The sequence below is a fragment of the Leopardus geoffroyi genome, chromosome C2 (genome assembly GCF_018350155.1).
Source record: "Leopardus geoffroyi isolate Oge1 chromosome C2, O.geoffroyi_Oge1_pat1.0, whole genome shotgun sequence".
Classification (NCBI taxonomy): domain Eukaryota; kingdom Metazoa; phylum Chordata; class Mammalia; order Carnivora; family Felidae; genus Leopardus; species Leopardus geoffroyi.
Window position 1 is genome coordinate 104,336,901 of NC_059333.1, and position 21,449 is coordinate 104,358,349.

At 37.2% G+C, this 21,449-nt stretch overlaps 1 protein-coding gene across 2 annotated transcripts in view; it reads right to left on the reverse strand.

Annotated features, from left to right (window-relative positions):
• The window catches only part of PPM1L (protein phosphatase, Mg2+/Mn2+ dependent 1L), a 302,063-nt gene that overhangs the window by 161,340 nt on the left and 119,274 nt on the right, over positions 1 to 21,449 (reverse strand). The gene's annotated exons all lie outside the window — the stretch shown is intronic.

Here is a 21,449-nt window from a genome sequence, read left to right on the forward strand (position 1 = left end):
CCGCCTTCACATTTGTATTTTTTATTCAGCTGTGCCTTATTCATGCCATTCCCTGAGCCCAAAATGAATTCCCCCTCCTCTACTGTAATATTGTACTCACAATTCAATGCTCAGTCCAAATACTAATCCCTTTGTGATCACTCTGCATTCTTCTAAAGGAGTGGAGAGAGCCTATACCTCCAACAGAGTATATAGGACTCTGCCCATCATTACTGTCAGTTGTTTACACATTTAATTGCTCTACTTGTTGGTGAACTGCTTGACAGCAAAGACTATCTTGGTAACCACCATATTCCTATACCACTTATCTCCATGCATTCACACTAAGTAGACAGGCCTCTATAAATATTTAGTGAATAAATTTCATCGATCCTCTTTGCTTCTGTGTAATGATTACTGTTTCTAAATATAAAATAATGCTTTTAAAAATGGAGAATAGTGATAACTAGATCACATCTAGTCTCAACTTATGTCAAACAGACTTTCTTCTTCAAGTTTATCGATATTTATAAAATAGTGCTACAGAAACTGATAAACAACTCTTCAACAAAAATTATTTATTTGCATAAACAACAGGGCATCCATTTCTTATTGTTCCAAATTTCACAAGGATCCATATTTCTTCCATACAAGTCATTTCAAGGTCAAACATCCACAGTAAAAGCAACTCTTAGGCCATGACTTGGATCATAAATAGAATCTAATATAAACATGATCTAATACTTAAAAAAGAAAGCCTGAGACCAAGTGTCTTGAGTTTGTTGTAACCATTACAGGGTCATTCAAGTTTGAAGACTTGCAAAAACTCAAAACTTTTTAGAGTAGACAGTGGGTACACCCGAAGAAGCTCATATTTCAAACAAGGGCAATATAAAGAAATAAAAACACTTTTCTTTATTTGCTAAGCATTCTCCTTTCACCCCTCCAGAATCATTCTCCATCTTCTACCATGCTCTGCCCTGAGAAACTGATCTATATAGCCAGCATCAATTGGATGCATCAGTTGGACTCCCTTGCCTCATGGCTTCTCACTGGGTCTGGCCAACGGAAAGCAGGAGATCAGAAGATGACAAGAGAATGAAGTTAAGACATTCATCTCCTTGGATTCCTCCCTGCCAGACTATAGGCTGGCAGTAGCTCTGTCCCTGCTCCTGTTGAACAGTCCCTCTCTCATATTTTCATATCTCTTATCTTCAGCTTCAATGGTTTCCAATGACATGATACCCCTTGCTCTAAGGCTTAAGGATAATAACAGCTTCCCACTGTTGCTGCCCCAAGGGTGTTTTGATTTCCCATAACTCTAACTTTTGTAAATAGTCCTTTCATTAATATAGGGGCAAAACTTGGAAAGGAATTTGGCAAGATAGTTTATGATAAAAACTGATTTACTGATTGAATCTTAGCAATAAATAAAACAAACAAATAAAAAAACATAATATAAACCTAAGAGGGAAAACACTAAATTGTCAATCAAGAAAAATGAAGAAATGAAGAACAAATAAAAAATATAAACTTGAGAGAAAAAGAGAAAAGCATGTATAAGTTTTTTTTTATTATTTTATGATAATTTACTAAACATAAATTTCTTAATGATTCTGTTTTTGATGTGATTTTTTTCTAAGTAGACTGGAAATACTAATGATAAAAAAAGCTTTCTTTACTTTTTATTCTAAACTACTTCCTATTATCTATATTTTTACAAAGTCATGCCACTGTTACAGTGTTGTAACTCAGGGTATTTATCTCAACTTTGTATTTCTACTGCCCTCCATGTTCCATGGAAGTGGTGCTTTTGCTGCATCCAAGTATGTATTACATTTTGTTCTTTTTTTTTTTTAAGTTTATTTATTTATTTTGAGAGAGACAGAGATAACACAAGAGAGGGAGGGGCAGAGACAGAAGGAGACAGAGAATGCCAAGCAGGCTCCACACTGTCAGCATGGAGCCCAACATGGGGCTCAAACTCAGGAAACCGTGAGGTCATGACCTGTGCCAAAACCAAGAGTTGGATGCTTAACCAACTGAGCCACCAAGACACTTCCATATTATGTTTTGTTCTTTTTTTTTTTATTAAAAAAAAAATTTTTTTTTAACATTTATTTATTTTTGAGACAGAGAGAGACAGAGCATGAACGGGGGAGGGTCAGAGAGAGAGGGAGACACAGAATCTGAAACAGGCTCCAGGCTCTGAGCAGTCAGCACAGAGCCTGACGCGGGGCTTGAACCCACAGACCGCGAGATCATGACCTGAGCCAAAGTCGGACGCTCAACCGACTGAGCCACCCAGGCGCCCCACATTATGTTTTGTTCTTAACACACATTCAGTGACATATGACTCCTAAGATCGCCTCCAATAATCACTGCTGTCTGGTATTTATGCCCTTCTGTAATCCCTCACCTTGAATGTGTGCTGGACCAAGGAACTTGTTTGAAATGAAAACAATAAGGCAAAAGTGATGATTCTGGAGTTAGAAAAAGATTATGGTTTCTATCTTGGGTGCTCCATCTTGTGTTACATATCTGTGGCATTTTTAAAAGTTTTTTTTAAAATTTATTTGTTTTGAGAGACACAGAGAGAAGAAAGGAGGGCAGAGAGAGACAGAGAGACAGAGAGAGAGAGATAATATGAGTGGGGGAGGAGCAGAGATAGAGGGAGACAGAGAATCCCAAGCCGGCTCCACACTGGCAGCACAGAGCCAGATGCAGGGCTCGAACTCACTGACTGTGAGATCATGACCTGAGCCGAAACCAAGAGTTGGACGCTTAACTGACTGAGTCACCCAGGCGCCCCCAAAAGGTTTAAGAAAAAAAAAATTTTTTTAATGTTTTAATTTATTTTTGAGAGAGAGTGTGCGAGCAAGCAGGGGAGGGGCAGAGAGAGAGGGAGACACAGAATCCGAAGCAGGCTCCAGGCTCCGAGCTGTCAGCACAGAGCCTGACGCGGGGCTGGAACCCATGAAACATGGGATCATGACCCAAGCCGAAGTCGGTCGCTTAACCAACTGAACCACCCAGGCGCCCTAAAAGGTTTTAAAATATGTCTTCTCTAGTTCTACTTTTCCCATCAAAAAGAAAATGAGGAAAGGGTTAACCAATACTGGAGTTTCAACAACAGAAAACTATTCTTAAAGGGAACAAGGCCCAAGGAAGGAAAAGAATGAGTGAAAGATGATATAAAAAGCTACACAGACTTGATTCTGCAGATGTGATGACTTTTGCTCTTAGATACTAAAAGAAATTGCTTAAGTCTCTTGATGATCACTTGTCCTAATTATCTAAAAGTATCTGTAATGTATTAAAAATTATAAATACATTATGATTTTGATAAGGACTATTTAAAAGAAGACAGTCCTAGAAGTTACTGTTTTCTAAGCTTAACGTCAATGATTGGGGGAGGGAGAGAAGAAACCAAAAAACGAGAAAAATAAAACCCATTTCTCAGAACAACTAGATGGCCATTCAAGTGACTAGAAGGTCAATATTCCACACGTATCAATGAAACAGTTTCAACCACAGGATTCAGTTTGGGGTATAATGAGATTAAGAATGACCGACTGACAGAACATGCTCTTTATAATGGAGAGTGGTATCAAAGGAGGGCCACAATGGGAAGAGAACACTTATTCTGAAAGACAATATTATATATTAGAACTGGAGAGAAGATGCAAAAATTCAGGAGAGTAACTTTACATGAAGTTAGGTTAGCAAACCACACAGTCAGAATCACCCTTAAAGATCCCTTAGAAAGGGTCATGGGAATACAAATTGTAACATCTTTCAGCCAGTCCTTCCTCCAGCACTGAATCAGGCCTTTATTTCTCTGCTGTAAACCAGATGAAGTTGGAGAATGCTGTACAAAATCACATATCTGTCAACACCAAAACAGCACCAAGAATGGCAAGAGGTTCACAACGTGAGAGGCACAAAGCAGCCAAGATGACTGAGGCACAGCAGATTCACATCTCACACTGCACACTTGCTCCAGCAACAGCACAGGGAATCACTCATATCACGAAAGATGTTATATTCTCTCTCTCCCCCTCCCTCCTTTCCTTCGCCTTCTCCTTTCCCTTTCTACTCCCATAACATGATGTGCATATGACAATAAGCCACTATAGTGGAACAGGGTAGAAAATATCTAGTTATAAGGGCAACTGACAGCAATGTAGCACTGATACTTTGAAAAATCAAGGTCAATAAGATTTTTGGCCCATTGATTTGAGCTCAACTTCTAAACACTATAGGCCATAGCCATACCATTACCATTTGTTCCTTTTCTATACTGGGATTACACTAAGTACTCCCCTACCTCAGAAGGCAGACACATGGAGGAAGAGAGGTAGTGGGAAGAACACCACTCTAAAAGGCAAGAGACCTGGGCTCTACACTGGCTTTACCCTACATTAGCTGTGTGAAAATGAACTGTCCCGTGACTTTTCTAGACCTCAACTTTTCTCTTTTTAGAAACATAAGCATTATCGTAGACAGTAATTGCTCCAAGATCATTTCTGGCTTTACATTATGCCTCTATTTCCCACTATACCATTTTTTGAAATCTTTTTTTCTGATACTATAAAGAATCTCTTGTGAAGTATTACAGCCTAATGCTTACGAGCTGGGGCTCTGGAGTCCAATAAATCTGAGTTCATAGCCCAGTGCTGCCATTTTCTAACTGAGACAATGAGCAAGTTGCTAAACTCTGTGAGCTTCTCTTTTCCCATCTAAAATGGAGATAATAATATCCATTTTGCAATAGGACTGCTATGAAGATAAAGCAGATAGCATATATAAATACCCAGTATAGTGTTTAGCACATTTTAAACTTTAAATAAATGTTATCATTGATGATGATGAAGAAGAAGAAGAAGAAGAAGAAGAAGAAGAAGAAGAAGAAGAAGAAGAAGAAGAAGAAGATGTTGCTGCTGTTACTGGAATAAAATGTATTAAATATCTGGTTAGGGTGAAGCCCCAGGACTTACTTATAATGAACAGGAAGCAAATGACTCCCAGGATATCAAACCAACACCTTTCCCTCATTAGCTCTTTGTGCCAATCCACAAAACTCTCCAAATCAAATCCTGTCCAAAGTATCATATCTATTCTGGCTTCACAGTCTATGACAGGCTTTTGTCCACAAAGTATGGACAGTGGCCTTTGCCTACACAGAAACGGGAAACTGGTTTAAAGCTGAGATTATTTGCTTATATGAAGAAATCAAAGAAGTTTATCTGAGATTTTATTCTGCTATAAAAATCAAACAATCCCTTCTTATCAATTTTTTAAGTTTAAAAGGTAGATTTAAAAAGGAAGAGAGAGAAAAAGAGACAAAAATGCCTAGTTAAAATTCTACTAATAGAAAGGCTGAAGAACTTATATGCCATACAAGAGAGTTAATTAAAAACGAATTATTTGAATAGGCATTATGACAACAGAAAACATAATTAGCATGTTTCATTCAGTTAGCCTCTATCCGTCAATGAGCAATTTAATCCCAAAACACAGAACCAATTCAAATCTAGAAAATACCACAGAGACAGTAAAATGAGTATTTCTTTTTTAAAAAGAGCCTGTTCTTCTAATGGATATTAACCTAAGAAAACCTTGTTCTTATATGGTATATACTATATATCCATTTGTGCATGAAAATGGATTCATTTGGCTGATAACTTGCTTTAGCTGATGGGTTTTCCATTCATGCCAGCTTCTGGAACACTGAGTTTTGACTGTTCTATTTTACCTGTTTGCTCTAGGTGGCATGTATTTCAGTATATTTTATCCACACCGTGTACTGCCCTAAATATCAACTGATTTTTATCCTTAAATACTTGTTCTTGATTTTTTTTTTTTTTTTTTTGCTGATTTTCACTTCACCAAAGCTATTGGAAAATAAATATAATTCAAAAGAAAATAAATATGGAATCAAATAAACATCTTAAAGTACTGGTCTTTATTTGTCTTACCTTTGAAAATAAAACAGGGCTCAGTTGAAAAGTAACCACTAGAAAGCCTTGGTTCTCTAGTGTCACCCTAAGGGCCCAAAATGTTTTTCTTAGCCAGTACAAGATACGTAGAACTAATAAACAGCAAGGCGGTATGATAATACAGAGAGCAAAAAACAGCAACCAAACAATTTTTAACTAATAATTTTTAATTAAAATCAATTAATATTTGGATAATTAAAAGCAAAAGAAAACAAAACCATCAACAAAACAGTCTTGTAACTGGGGTGTCTGGGTGGCTCATTTGGTTAAGCATCCGACCCTTGATTTCGGCTCAGGTCATGATCTCACAGTTGTGGGATCAAGCCCCACATTGGGCTCCATACTGAGCACAGAGCCTGCTTAAGATTCTCTCTCCCTTTCTCTCTGCCCCTTTCCCCTGCTAGCACTCTCTCTCTCTCTCTCTCTCTCTCAAAATAAACAAATAGACATTTTTAAAAAATCTTACAATTGGGGCACCTGGGTGGCTCAGTCGGTTGGTTAAGCATCTAACTTTGGCCCAGGTCATGATGGCAGATCATGAGTTCGAGCCCCACATCAGGCTCTGTGCTGACAGCTCCGAACCTGAAGCCTGCTTCAGATTCTGTGTCTCCCTCTCTCTCTGCCCCTCCCCTACTCACACACTCTCTCTGTCTCTCTCAAAAATAAATAAAAACATTACAAAATTTTTTTTAAATCTTATGATTAATTTTTACAATTTGTTAATCTGTCAATAGGAAAATCTAAGCATGTATGTTCCTGTGGACAGAGTTCTGAATCTGAAGACTTGAATCTATTCCTGACACTGCCTCAATAGCCTTTGAATATTTATTTAAGTTCTATACCTCAGATTCCTTGCAACCTCATCCAGATGTTGCAAGGATCAATTACACAGAGTAAAAAGATATGAGATATCCCCTTCCTGTAATACATACATAGAAAAAAAATGTTCAAACAGAGCACAGGATAGAGAGGAATAGTGTAGATATTAAACTTCAAGTTAAGGACCCTTCCTACAGAACAACAGGTTCTCAAATTTTAGCACACATCAGAATCATCTGGAGGACTTCTTAAATGAAGAAGACTCTCCCCAAGTAGAATTTGCCTTTCTAACAAGTTGCCCGGTGATGCTGATATTGATGCTGATGTGGCTGGTCAGGGCCACACTTCATTTTTTATTTTTGTTTTTGTTTTGAGAGTGAGAGAGAGAGAGAGAGAGTATGTGTGTGCAAGAGAGAGAGAGAGAGTGAGCTCGCAGGGGAGGGGCAGAGGGAGAGGGAGACAGGGAATCTTAAGCAGGCTCCATGCCCAGCACAGAGCCAGATGCAGGGCTTGTTCTCACAACCAACCATGAGATCATGATCTGAGCTGAAATCAAGAATCGGACATTTAACCAACTGAGCCACCCAGGCACCCGAGGACCACACTTCGAAAACATTGTCTTAGAATGCTGGATAGTATGCCACATCCACTATCCACACTATCTCCATACCCAGAAGAGTTGGGGTAGGTAACCAGCAAACAAATTCTTGTCCATCCACACAATACCCAGTTCTCTCTTTCCTTGGCATCCATTCATTCACTAGAAAACAATTTTATAATACCCTCAATATTATTTCATTATAAAGTGAAAAATGGATGCTTTCATTATCCAAAAAAGAGAGAAAGGGGCAGAGAGAACGCTTGAGAAAATAATGGCTGAAAACTTCTCAAATTTGATAAAAAACATGAATATAAACACCTAAGAAACCCAAGGAATCCCAAACAAAATGAACTCAAAGAGATGCATACTAAGACACAGTATAATCAAACTTTCAAAAGACAAAGAGAGAATTTTGAAAGCAGCAAGAGAAAAGTGAATCATCACGTACAAGGGATTTTACCACAATTTAAAAAAAGTAATAAATATTTATATTAGAAAACTTAAGAAAAACAGAAACACATAAAGCATACAATCCAAACCAGCTATAATCCCTTTATCCCAAAACAGCTACTGTGAACTTTTTGGCATATTCTCTTCCAGTCATTTTTAATACATATAAATATTATACTAAGTAATATTTTATATGAATTTTCCCCTACCTAAAATTTTTTTTAATGTCAAATACTCTTTTAGAATGATGTAATAACTTCATACTATTTTATCATATAGGTGAATCATAATTTAACAGTACACATTATCTAGAGCAACATTACAAAACCTACAGGCGAGTAGAGCTTTAGCCTTGGTCCACACCGGAAAAGTATTTCATTCATGCACTCCTTCTGAAAAAGGTCTCTGCAACACCTTTTTAAACCACAGAGCTGCCTGACCCACTACAATCATCAACCAATGCTTATCCAGAGCAGGTTCATCCAAGACTTTTTTTTTTCCCTCCTCAATTCAGGGAAAAAATGGAAACAAGCCTCCACTGATTGGATGGATGGATGGATGGATGGATGGATGGCTACAAAGAGAACTTAGTAAAGATAAATGTAAGTGTAGATATAAATATATACCAATAACGTACATACATATTTTACAATGTTATTTATCCATAATTCCTAATATAATATCCCCCCATTAGAGTATAAACTCCTAGAGAATAAGTGGCTTATGTTACACATCTTTATCTTCTTCATAAACACACCTAACACATGCCCAATATACGGTATACCCTTAATAAATGTTTACTGGATAAATATGATAGTCAAATAGAAAATATCATCCTTAAAAATAATTGCTACCATTTATTAAATATCTTCTCCCCAAAAGATTCTTAAAAACTGGTCTGATCAGAGTTCTAAGAAAAAAGGATTAGGATGTAAAATTTTATGCCCAGTCTTGATTAAAACATTTTTCAACTATGCACAGACATCAACAAATGTTTATTGAGGAATTACAACATGTGAGGCACATTCCAAGCACTGGAGATAAGGGATAAGGCAGCCTATGAGCAGAGACCTGAAGGAAGTGAAGGAGAGAGCCCAGTTGAAATGTGAGGGAAAGCATTCACACTAAAGGAACAGCAAATGCAAAGGCCTTGAAATAAACACTTGCTATGAAGGAGGAACAACAAAGCGATCGATGTGGCTAGAGAAGAGTGGGTGAGGAGGAGAGTGTTAAGGGAAGATGAGCTCAGAGTGGGGGGTGGGCACAGATCTTATAGACCATCATATGGATATGAACTTTTACTCTTAGTGAAATAGATGCTGGCTGGCTGCTGTGTGGAGAATGGGCTGTAGGGGGCCAAAGGCAGAAGTAGAGAAACCAGCTAGGAAGCTATGCAATAACAGAAATAAACACTAGTAGCTTGGACAAGGTAGTAACCAGGATGATGGCAAGAAATGGTCCAATTCTGGAGGTGCCTGGGTGGCTCAGTCAGTTAAGCGTCCGACTCTTGATTTCAGCTCAGGTCATGATCTCACAGTTCATGGGATAGAGCCCACATTGGGTTCTGCACTGACAGCACGGACCCAACTTGGGGTTCTCTCTCTCCCTCTCTCTCTCTGCTCCTTCCCCACTCATTCTGTCTCTCTGTCTCTCTGTCTCTCTAAAAAAATAAATAAATAAACTTATAAAAACAAAGAAAGAAATGGTCCCATTCTGGATATATCTTGTAAGATACAGCTTACAAGATTTTTCAGTGAATTTGACAACCCAAAGTTTTATTTCGCTTGATGAACTGCATGACTCCAATGTTTTTGGCTTAAGCAAGTAGAATGCTAGACTTGACACCTAATAAGAGGAGTAATACTTAGGAAAGTTCAGGTTTGGGTAGGGAAAATGAGAGTTCAGTTTGGGGCATGTTAATTTCAAGATATCAAGTATTCATTCACAGGAGATGTGAAAGCAAAAGATGTAACTTTGGCTATATATAGATGGCATTTAAAGCCATAGACCTGAATGAGATCACCTAGGGAATGAAAGAAAACAGAAGAAAATGGAGTTGAAAAACAAGCGCTAAGACATTTCAACATAAAGAGACTAGGGAGATAAAGAAGAACCAGCCAAGAAATAGTGTCCAATGAGCTAAAAGGAGAATTAATTTTTTTTTAAATTCCAGTGTAGTTAACATAACAATGTTATATTAGTTTCAGGTGTACAATATAGTGATTCAACAGTTCCATATATTACTCAGTGCTTATCAAGATAAGTGTACTCTTAACCCCTTCAACTATTTCACCCATCCCCCACCCCACCCCACCCATCTCCCCTCTGGTAACCATCTGATTGTTCTCTATAGTTAAGACAAAAGAATTTTTAAAAAGTAGCATCTTAGAAACCAAATGAAGACAAGAGAAAGTGATTGTCAGTTGCTATAGAAAGCTTAGGTAAGATGAGGGCAAAGAACTGATTAGTAGGTACAATGCTATGAAAGTCACTGATGGTACCAATAATATTGTCCACTCATTTACCCTTTCTGTAACAACTACTTGAGGGAGAAAACTTACGCCAGCCAAGTGACAAATGGTAATCCAATAAAAAACTCAAGAAATGGTGAGATAGCAGGCACAAAATGGGAGCAATGAACCCAGTAAAACAAAGTTAAATTACTTCACTGTGGCTGTAAATGTTTACGTAATTATCAAGAAAATGTGAGGGGGGGGTTGGGTTTTTTTTTAATGTTTATTTATTATTTTTGAGAGACAGAGTGTGAGTGGGGGTGGAACAGAGAGAGAGGGAGACACAGAATCCGAAGCAGGCTCCAGGCTCTGAGCTGTCAGCACAGAGCCTGATGCAGGGCTCAAACCCATGAACCATGAGACCATGACCTGAGCCAAAGTCAGATGCTTAACCAACTTAGTCACCCAAGCACCCCTGAAAATTTTTTTTTTTAAGACAAAACATATAGGTAAAATATACCTACATGGATGGTGATGTGAAAATAAATTTTCAGGTTATGTCTATAAAATATTTGAAGTATTAAGGAAGAGGTAAATGTAAGAAAGGATAAATTAAAGCATGCTAAATATGTCTTCTTATTTGTTTAGAGGTTATAGATATTTTTATTTTTTATATTAAGTATATGTGTATTGATTAAAGAACCATCACTAGTAGAAAAGAAAATGAATAATAATTTTCAAGAATTTTTAAAAGAAATCAGTGAAGTGAAAGAAAGAAAAAGCTAAAATAAAACACCCCCCAAAAGTATCAGAACATACAAAATTAAATGACAGGCATAGGACCATATGAACAATCAAAATATATATTAATAGGCTACATTTTTTAAAAGAGTAAAAAACTGTGAATATGAAAAATCATCCTAAAATAATATGACACAAAAGGGTGGTGAGTACAATGCATCTCGTATATAAACAGATTAGCTATGACCACATTTGTTTGACAGTAAATTTTTAATCTTTTGTTTTTTAATTTGAGTATAGTTGACACACAATGGTACATTAGTTTCAGGCATACTTGTCATAGTGATTTGACAAGTTATGCATTATGCTGTGTTTACCAGAAGTATAGCTACCACCTGCCCCCTTACATCACTATTACAATGATCACTGACTGTATTCCTTTGCTGCATCTTTTATTCCCATGACTTACTCATTCCATAACCAGAAGCCTGAATCTCCCAGGCTCCTGTTTTACAATAAATTTAGTTCACAAAAGTTAAATGAAACAAGATAGATACTTTAAAAAAATTTTTATGTTTATTTATTTTTGACAGAGAGAGAGAGAGACAGAGTACAAGCAGGAGAGGGGCAGAGAGAGACAGAGACACAAAATCTGAAGCAGGCTCCAGGCTCTGAGCTGTCAGCACAGAGCCTGACACGGGGTTTGAACTCACGAACCGCGAGATCATGACCTGAGCCAAAGTCAGATGCTTCACTGACTGGGCCATCCAGATGCCCTAAGATAGATATTTTATACTGATTAGCAAGTATAATCTAAGAAGACATAATAATCCCACATTTTTATACACCAAAACACATAGCATCTAATTACATGAATTAAAAACTGAGAAATATAGAATTTATTCAATCCAAAATACCAGTGAGAAACTCTCATCTCAGGATTTATTTCCTCAAAGAAAAAATATGTGAGGATTAGAATAATCCAATCCAATTAGAATAATTCAATCCAATCCTTTGACTCTTTAGAAAATGTATCTATATTTGCATATTCATTTCAAATATCCATGGAACATTTATAAAAGTTGATCATTTAATAGAGCACACAAAAAACCTCAATGAATTCCTAAACCAAGAAGAGTTCAGTAATTCTCTCTGACCCAAAACAATACAAATAAAACAACTTAATAAACAAAAAAATCTAACCAGTTATAGACTCTGACAATAGAAATTGAGTCATGAACCAGTGAGAAAATTAAAATTAAGTTACAAACTATTTGAAATTAATAACAAAAACACTATGCATTCAAATGTAGGAAATACGGCCAAAGTTGTACTCTAGGGGAAACTGGTTCCTTGGCCTGAAGTGTGTTTCCTTGCATTCTCTGTATGCTGCAATCCGATTCATTAAATGCCTCCATATTGGCAAAACTATTCTGTACCTTTTATCTGGCATTAATTTTCTTGCCTCTGTGCTTCCCCAGCACCTTTTAAAAATCACTTCATTTCACATCTACATCATTCTGCTTGGTTTTATAGACACTTGAGTTTGTGTCCATCTGAACCCAGTGGACTTCTCGCTACTTACTAGAGTAGAGAGAACTGGCTTTGTCACCTTTCTACCAACCCAGGACACAGCACTATTAGTCACAGCTCTCTAACAGTAAGAATGTAGGTTGGGAAGAGGTTAGAATCCTAGCCTCGTTATTTTGGAGTTGTCTGAATTGGGGCAAGCTGCTTAACCCTCCAGCCTTCCTTCTTCACTCATAAGTGGGGCCAGTGTCATCTCTTCCAGAGGTTTACATAATAAAACACCAAGCACAATGTCTGAAACATACCTTTGCTAGATAAATGGAAGCTGTTATGAACTTTGAAACATTCCATGAGTAAAGGAAAAACCCAAGAAAGAGGGGAGGAGTGAAAAACCATGGAATTTGAAAGCCAAACAGACTTCTCAAATCCTGGTTCTGCCAATCACTTAACAGTATGATCCTGGGCAAGCAAACTTAACATCTCTGAATCCTTATCTCCTCCTCTGTAATTCTGTGAAGTTACAGATTAGAAATTGGCCATATAAAACACTTAGTAGGGCACCTGGAACACAATAAGTGTTTATAAACAGTAGCCCTTGCTGTCACTCCCACATTGCCTCAGTTAGAGGTCTTCATGAATGTCTGCTGAATTGAAGTAGAACTTTACTGTCAGAATCTCCCTTGGATTGGCATGGTCCCCTAAGAACCCAAAAAGGGTCAGAAGTGACAGCAAGTTATCAATTTAGTGAGGCAAGAAGCCCCCATGTGTGACTGTGGTTCAGCAGGGGTCAGAGTAGCTGAGGCCTCACAATTAAAAAGTAATCTCATATGAGGTTGTCTTGCTGAATAATTTGGTAAAAATCCTTTTCATGAAGTTAGATCATTAAAATTGACACCAGAGCAATCTCTGAGACAGCCCTAGGCAGGTTTCACTCCTCATTAATATAAATTAAATTTCTCAGGAGATGCTGTGAATCTCCCCACCTGACAAACAGTGTTGACATTTACTGGATTTCCCTCTGACCTTTCTGGACTTAAGAAATACTTCCAAATATTGACTATGAATAAGCTATTATTTTTGGTTTTCACTTCACAACTATTCTTGAGAGGAAAGTGATTTTGTCTACTTTATTTTTCAGAAAGACCCTTCATTTAATGTGTCACCTTCCATTTTATGCTTAAGAACACATGAGGTTCTGCATGCCTAAAGAGGAGCAAGTGTGAAGTGAATGACAATTCTGGGGCATTATTCTTTATTGGAGATCTTTTTTCCTCCATTAAATAAAGACAGGCGATTTTTTTCTTCCTTAGAAGTCAAAGCTAAAAGTCTTTCAATTGGTTTCTCAAATACAAGGAATGATAATAAAGGTATATTAAAATATCACTGTTACTCCTTTTGTTGGTACTAATGAATTTCATTAAATTACATAGTTGTAAAATGTTAAGAGGGACAAAGCTTCTTGCTAAGTAAGTGATTGGGTAGAGGTGGGATGCCGAGAATACTGTTATTAAAATATGCAAACATGAATGTTCACCAGGGATAGTGTAGACTGAAGCTTCTGGCTCTGTCATTTCCCTGCATCCAGCTGTCAGTCTACCTAATTATTACAGTGCCATTCTGGCAGATGAATTTTGATGAATTACAGAATCTCAGAGCCAGAGGCATCTTTAAAATTACCTAATGCAACCTACATATTACTGATCAGAAATCATTTGCTCAAAGCTTTAAAGCTCATTAGTGGTCAGAGCCAATGCTAGCATTGAGCTTTCTGTTCTCTTTGCCCCATTCCACATTCCTTCACGTTAGGATTAGAGGTAAGGACCACCACCACTATAGAGATTCATGCAGGGGTGACGGTAGAAGGCTAAGAAAAGCAAAAAGTGACTACCTAGCTAGAGACTTCAGGAGCATTGTCATCAATTGATAACGAACCTTTATGAAAGTCAGTAATAACAGAAATGTCAGCTAGTCACAGTGACTAGACTAATAATCATTGTAAGAGGTATTAACAGTCAAAGGAAGGATACACACTAAAACTACACTTGGTGGGAGCACCCAAAGGTTAAAACACAAAAGATAAAGCACTATTTCTACTTGGTCATAGAACCATCTGATTATCTAAAGTTTCCAAATGACCTTCTAATAAGGCTAGACAAGATCATAATGGAAGCAATTCCCATTAATGTCAACTTGGTTTATGATTCTGTCAAAATTTCCATCATAATTCCAAAGATTTAGAAACACAAGCCTCTCCACCAATAAATACCTTTTCTTTTTGATCATAATATTGTAAACGATGATTTTTATCACATCGAAACACTCTAGTAGTAGAAAATAAAATGTGATGCATCATTGTTCACATGGCACCTACACCTACTTTTGAAAGAAGGTAGGAATGCTCTGGTCACCAGCTTGAATATGTCATCAATCTTTAAGACAACACACTTTTCTTCTAAAAATTGATTTGCCATGAGTAAATTGAAATAAACTTCCTTTTAAAAAATAAATATAGGGGCGCCTGGGTGGCGCAGTCGGTTAGGCGTCCGACTTCAGCCAGGTCACGATCTCGCGGTCCGGGAGTTCGAGCCCCGCGTCAGGCTCTGGGCTGATGGCTCAGAGCCTGGAGCCTGTTTCCGATTCTGTGTCTCCCTCTCTCTCTGCCCCTCCCCCGTTCATGCTCTGTCTCTCTGTGTCCCAAAAATAAATAAACGTTGAAAAAAAAAAAATTAAAAAAAAAAAAATAAAAAATAAATATAATTTTGGGGTGCCTGGGTGGTTCAGTTGGTTGAGTGTCCAACTTCATCTCAGGTCATGATCTCACAGTCCATGAGTTCAAGCCCCATGTCAGGCTCTGTGCTGATAGCTCAGAGCCTGGAGCCTGCTTTGGATTCTGTGTCTCCCTCTCTCTCTGCCCCTCCCCTGTTCAGGCTCTGTCTCTGTCTCAAAAATAAATAAAAACATTAAAAAAAATTTTTTTTAAATAAATATAATTTTGGGGGCACCTGGGTGGCTCAGTTGGAAAAGCATCTGACTTTGGCTCAGGCCGTGATCTCATGGTTCATGGGTTCAAGCCCCACATTGGGCTCTATGCTGAGAGCTCACAGCCTGGATTCTGCTTCTGCTTCTGTGTATCCCTCTCTGTCTCTCTGTCCCTTTCCTGCTTGTACTCTGTCTCTCTCTCTCTCAAAAAAAAATACACATTAAAAAATATAAAAATAAATAAATATAATTTTTTGAGGAATCATTTGCCCAAAACTCAGTTCTTAACTTTGAATATTTAAATATGATCACTAGAAAAAATATGAATGGAAAATAAGATTTAAAAGTCAAGATGTGCAGCTGAGCTGATTTATAAAATAAGCTACAACTTTTAAAATACCATTTTTTTTTTCAACTGCTCTGATTCCAATTAATAAAAAATACATGTACTGAAAGACATTTGAAGTTAAAGATTTTTTTCCCCACACTATTGTTTCAACTCTAGGTAAATAACTCAAAGTAAAATTATAAGGAAGGAATTGAGAAACAATACTAAAAAAAAAAAATGCATCGCCCCCAATATCAACTTAACAAATATTACTGGGCAACTACAATGTGCAAGGCCTTCTCCTAAAAGTTTCATCACGACAACCTCTGAAGAAGCTTTCATTCTAGTTATAGAATAAGCACAAAAAAACCACTATGATACCCAACCTAATGTGAGAGGAGAATCAGAAAAGCTTAAAGAAGCAGCAACATTTGAGAGGGGACTTTTGGGAAGAGTAAGATTTTGCAAAATAGGACAGGACAGCAAATAGAAGAGTAGAGCAATTTCCTGGTCCTAAGGTATCAATTAAAAAACTTTTGAAGGAGGGGGAGTTGTTTCCTGCTAACAATATTAGAGCACTTTATACTGTCTTTAGACTGCATTTTTCAATTTATAAAACATTTTCTCCTTTCCCTTCCCCTCCTTCCTCTTCTTCTTCAGGAACAGATATTAGGGGTTTGAGGTGCCTCCTTGATGTCCTTATTGAGAGAAAATACCCAAAGGATCAAGGGCTTCCAAACAAAATAAAGCACTCTTTTATAAATTTCTCAGAAATGGTATGAGCATCACATTCTAAGACACAGATGGACAAGTATTATTCCCATTGTATCCGTCACAAAACAGGTTCAGAGGGGATAGTGATGACCCAAATGAAAACAGTGGGTGAAAAGGAGCGCTTGCAGGAACTCAGCCAGGTCTTCCAAAGTTAAGAGCTTTTCACACTAATTCACCAATGTGAGGATGAAATTCAGAGTCAGGCTATACCACCGTAAAGTCCCAAGTGACATCTAACCCCTATTTTAGGCAATAATGTGAAGTAACATCAAATACAAACTATGATAACTTCCTTTTCTTCCCCCAAGACACTGTGTGATAAAAGGCCCAGGAGAAAAAAAGTGGAAGACCTGTATTTTAGCAAAAATAAAAACAGATAACAATAAGTTAACAAGTTCCTATGAAGTGAATTAAAATACCATATAAAATCTAGAATTTCAAGATCGTTAGATCCACATTTCTAAATTGATCATGATGCCTGATTACAGGGAAATCAAATCTGCTGAAAGCAAGTTTATTATTGAGTATGTTTTTTATGCAAAAAAAACCAAAGTATGCTAAAAATATGGGCAAGGCCAACAAGCTTTGTGGTTGTTGATGTTGTTGGTAAACAAGATTCCATATCTACTGAGGTATGAATAATAAACTGGGGATCTGACTAGAGAGCCAGACAGCTTCTAACTCAGAGCTGCTACTAACTGGCTTGGTCAAGGTACCTCATCTCTCTAGACCTTAGTTTCTAATCTGAAAAATGAAACAACTCAACTAGGTATTATTTATGAGTTCTTCTTTTCTAGAATTGAGTCTATTAATACCCAAACTTTTGGACATATGAGAGGCAATTGAAAAGACTACATGAGCCATTTTCCCCAATGGAATATAATAAAACTTGCACATCTGAAAACCTAAAATGCACACAAAACAGATAAGTCAAGCTTCATGAAACCACTATAATACCCATACTTACACAGCACTTTGGTGTTTCACAGTGCATTTTCGCTTCATGTTTCCTCCACACCTTGAAGCCACACTCATAAGTACTTGCAAGAGAAACAGAAACCAATAGTCTATCTCTTTCTTGCAATGCTGGAGATATTAAGTAGCAATAGAGTTTCAGTGTAGTATTTATAAAGGTCCTACAAGCATGTTTTACAATGATTATCCCAGGCTCATGATAATTTTACTCTGGCAGAATTTGTAACAGCAGATTATACAACTCAGCTAAAATGGTCTCCAAGTATAGTATATTGTTTTAAACTACAATGAAGGTTAAAGATGGTTTAGAATTTCATAGGGTCATGGTGGCAGGAGATAATCCTGGTTTGATTTAGGGAGCTCTGTAAATAAAAACAATTTCACTCACTTTCACCTTTATATTTTGACATCTGGAGACTGCTTTGTGGAATCAGGAAAATGACAGATGAGACTGAACAGGAAATGCTATTCGGTTCATGTCCCAGGGATATTATTTAACAAAAGTGCTGAGTGAGCTATTTCAAAAGCTCAGCTGGAGAGAAGGCATTCACTATATGCTATTTATGATGCTCTTAGAAACATCTCAGGAGGTATAAATTTTGGCAACTTATACACATTCCTTTAGGCACTTTCCTATATTGGTTCCCTGCATTCTATATACAGAAAATTCTTATCCATCATAAAAAGGAGAGATATTATCATTTCCAATAGGAAGCATATGCATTTTGATGATGTAAGGAAAGCAAGTTCAGTATATTCTGAGGTACTTAATCAAGAAGTAAAGACATCTTGCTTCCGAGAATCACTGAGGACAGTCTTCATGGGTTTACTACATGATACTACATTATGTATACAATTTTGTACACACACACACACACACACACACACACACACACACACACTTCTACCTGAGAACTATTAAGAAAAAATTATCATGCAGATCTTTGTCAAAAAGCTAAACACATAGATTAAAAAAATAAATAGTTATGCAGCCAAAAGAATAATGACTTTTACTGAAATGATTGATCCCTACTATCAATGAATTACAGGAATCTAATAAGCAATTATAAACTCCCTCCAATTTCCACAAATGATAACATATAGCAAAAATCTGAATTTTAACTTTTTTCTGACCTCTTACAAAAGTGCTAAGAATCTAAGAATCAAAAGAAATGTGCTGCAGTGCCTGGGTGGCTCAGTCAGTTAAGTATCTGACTCTTGGCTCCGGCTCAGGTCATGATCTCGCAGTTCGTGAGCTGGAGCCCCACATCAGGCTCAGTGCAGCCAGTGCAGAGCCAGCTTGGGATTCTCTCTCCCTCTCTCTCTGCCCTTCTCTGGCTCTCTCTCTCTCTCTCAAAATAAATAATAAACTTAAAAAAAAAAAAAGAAAGAAATGTACAAAGAGAAGTAGTATCAGTTGCACAGCACATCCTTGATAATTCTGAGCCAAATTATGTGTTTGTTTTATTGAATTTTCAAAATATCAAACTTCAATCTTTAGCAGAAAGTTTCCTATATATTGTATTGTTTGAAGATATATTAATGTGGGTTTAAAATATTCATATAAAAGTAAATTAGGCTTAGAAATAAACTTGTAAATTCTAAAATGTACTCCCTTTGCATGATAATAGTCCTGGTACATTATCTGCTGCTATTCTAGAGGTGATCTATAACCTATTTAGCCTTTGCTTACATGTTCATGTTCATATTTATACTTTTCTTCATGACTTTTTAATAAGGTTTCTCTTGCAAAAGTTTAGCAATTAGGGCTTGAGCCTTAACTGTTCACGCCACTGACAGAATAACTTATACCTTAGGTCAAGTCAAAGATGGGGTGGAGACAGGAAGTAGGAGGTTGGAAGAATGGACGTGAGATATCAGAATCATCAAGGAGCCCACGTTGTTCCTAACCTTCTGAGCACCTGTCCCAGTCCTGCCCCACTGCAAATCTGTTACACTGGAAAAGGGCATGAGTAAGGAAAAGGATAACTATATCTGCCTTTGAAAAAGCTCAACAGGTGTAAGAATACTGACCCTGATGACTGAAAGACAACATCTTTGGGGAGATATTAATATTAAGTCAAGGAACAAAGGTTTCGGAGGTCCAATAAGCTTGGGAAGTGACACACACTAAATCTCCCTTCATGGGGCTCACACTGCACATTAGCACAATAAACTCTGAGAAGTTTAGGAATAAAGAAACCTGTTAAACCTTATTCAATGATATTAAAATCTTATTCATCTATGAAGCTTTCCCTCAACACTAACTTGGGAAAATAATTTAGAAATCCTGAAATATTTATGAAAATGTCCCTATTCCATTGTATGGGGGCTCTGTGTCAGAAGATGTGTGTACTGGCACTTTAGTACAGTGACCAGATTTTTAAGAACATCCAGTAAATGCTAAATCTTATTCAAGTACAAGGTTATTTACTTGGTAATGGTGTCATAGTAGTTATTAAATGCATTAGTCTGCTCAAAAGCCACCATTAACACTACTAAAACCATCTGTACCACTGGGTCCCTGACAGCACAGAGGGCACAATGTTATAATGTCTGTTTAATCTCAACTGTCTCTAAAGAAATAAGACCACTTGTTATATTTCAAAGGCCTTTCCTTCCCCATCTCCACACCATTGCTTTTGTTTTTGCTCTGCCTGGAATGCTCCCCCTACTAGGTCTCCAAATGTTAGTCTTACTAAACCAGGTACATCTACTTACCTAAACACCAGCTCCCCCATGAAGCCTTTTCTGGTTTTCCAACTGGCTGGCTTCTACCTCCTTTTAAACCCCCCAACCACTGTGAGTATCTCTTAAAGCAAGAATCAAATTCTTATTATATAACCACAGGTCTTCTAACCTCACCCTCCAATTAGATGGTAAATTCATTAGGGATGGGAACTGTGTTTTTCTCCCCATATACATGAAGAAATTTAGGCCTAGAAAAATGTAGCAACTTGCCAAAGGTCACTTAACTAGTAAGTGGCAGTAGTGAGATTTACACCAGATCTGTCCAACCCCCAAACCCAGGGTTTTGCCGTTATCCTCCATTCCCTCCAACTCTCAGACAGCAAGTCAATGGTTCCCATGGCAACAAAAAGACCATAAGTCACAATCTATTGGAGAGAGGACACATAAAAGTTCTACCTATCTGCCCTGCCTCATTGCTTGGCTTCTGACTCCATGTGTTAACTCTACCTTCTGCTTGTAAACCTTCATTCCTCCAAATATATTCTTGGAAACAACAGTAATGAGAGATGCAAATCATGTTTTAGAAAGAGCTTTATGGGAAACTGTATGCTAAACAAAGTTAAAAATATTGGCTACTTACTGCACGACTTTGCACATCATTTAATATGCTACTATGCAGCATTATATACAGTTTTTGTATATATATTTCATATTTTTAGAGGCATAAGATATTGGCACTTATTTTAAGTATCAAAGAACAGAACTATCCTTCATAGGTTTCATCTAACTCAATAGAGCAGTGCCTCAAAGAGTTTTATTTTAATAACATCATTTTCACAATATAATATATACATAACAACAAATTCATTTCAAAACACTTAATAACATGCATCTAAATAAGAACTATCATAACCAAATACTATAGGATTTAATGTTACTAGGATTTAAAACTAGCAACAGTCTACTTTGTGCCAGCAAGTGAGTGATTAAGCACTACCCACACAATGTCTGACATTTAATGAGGGAGTCACATGGATACAGAATATGTTTCACTCAATGATTAATATAGGTTCACTATATTTAGTTTCTACTTGAACATTTCACCTTTTTTCCCCCATCCCTGAACT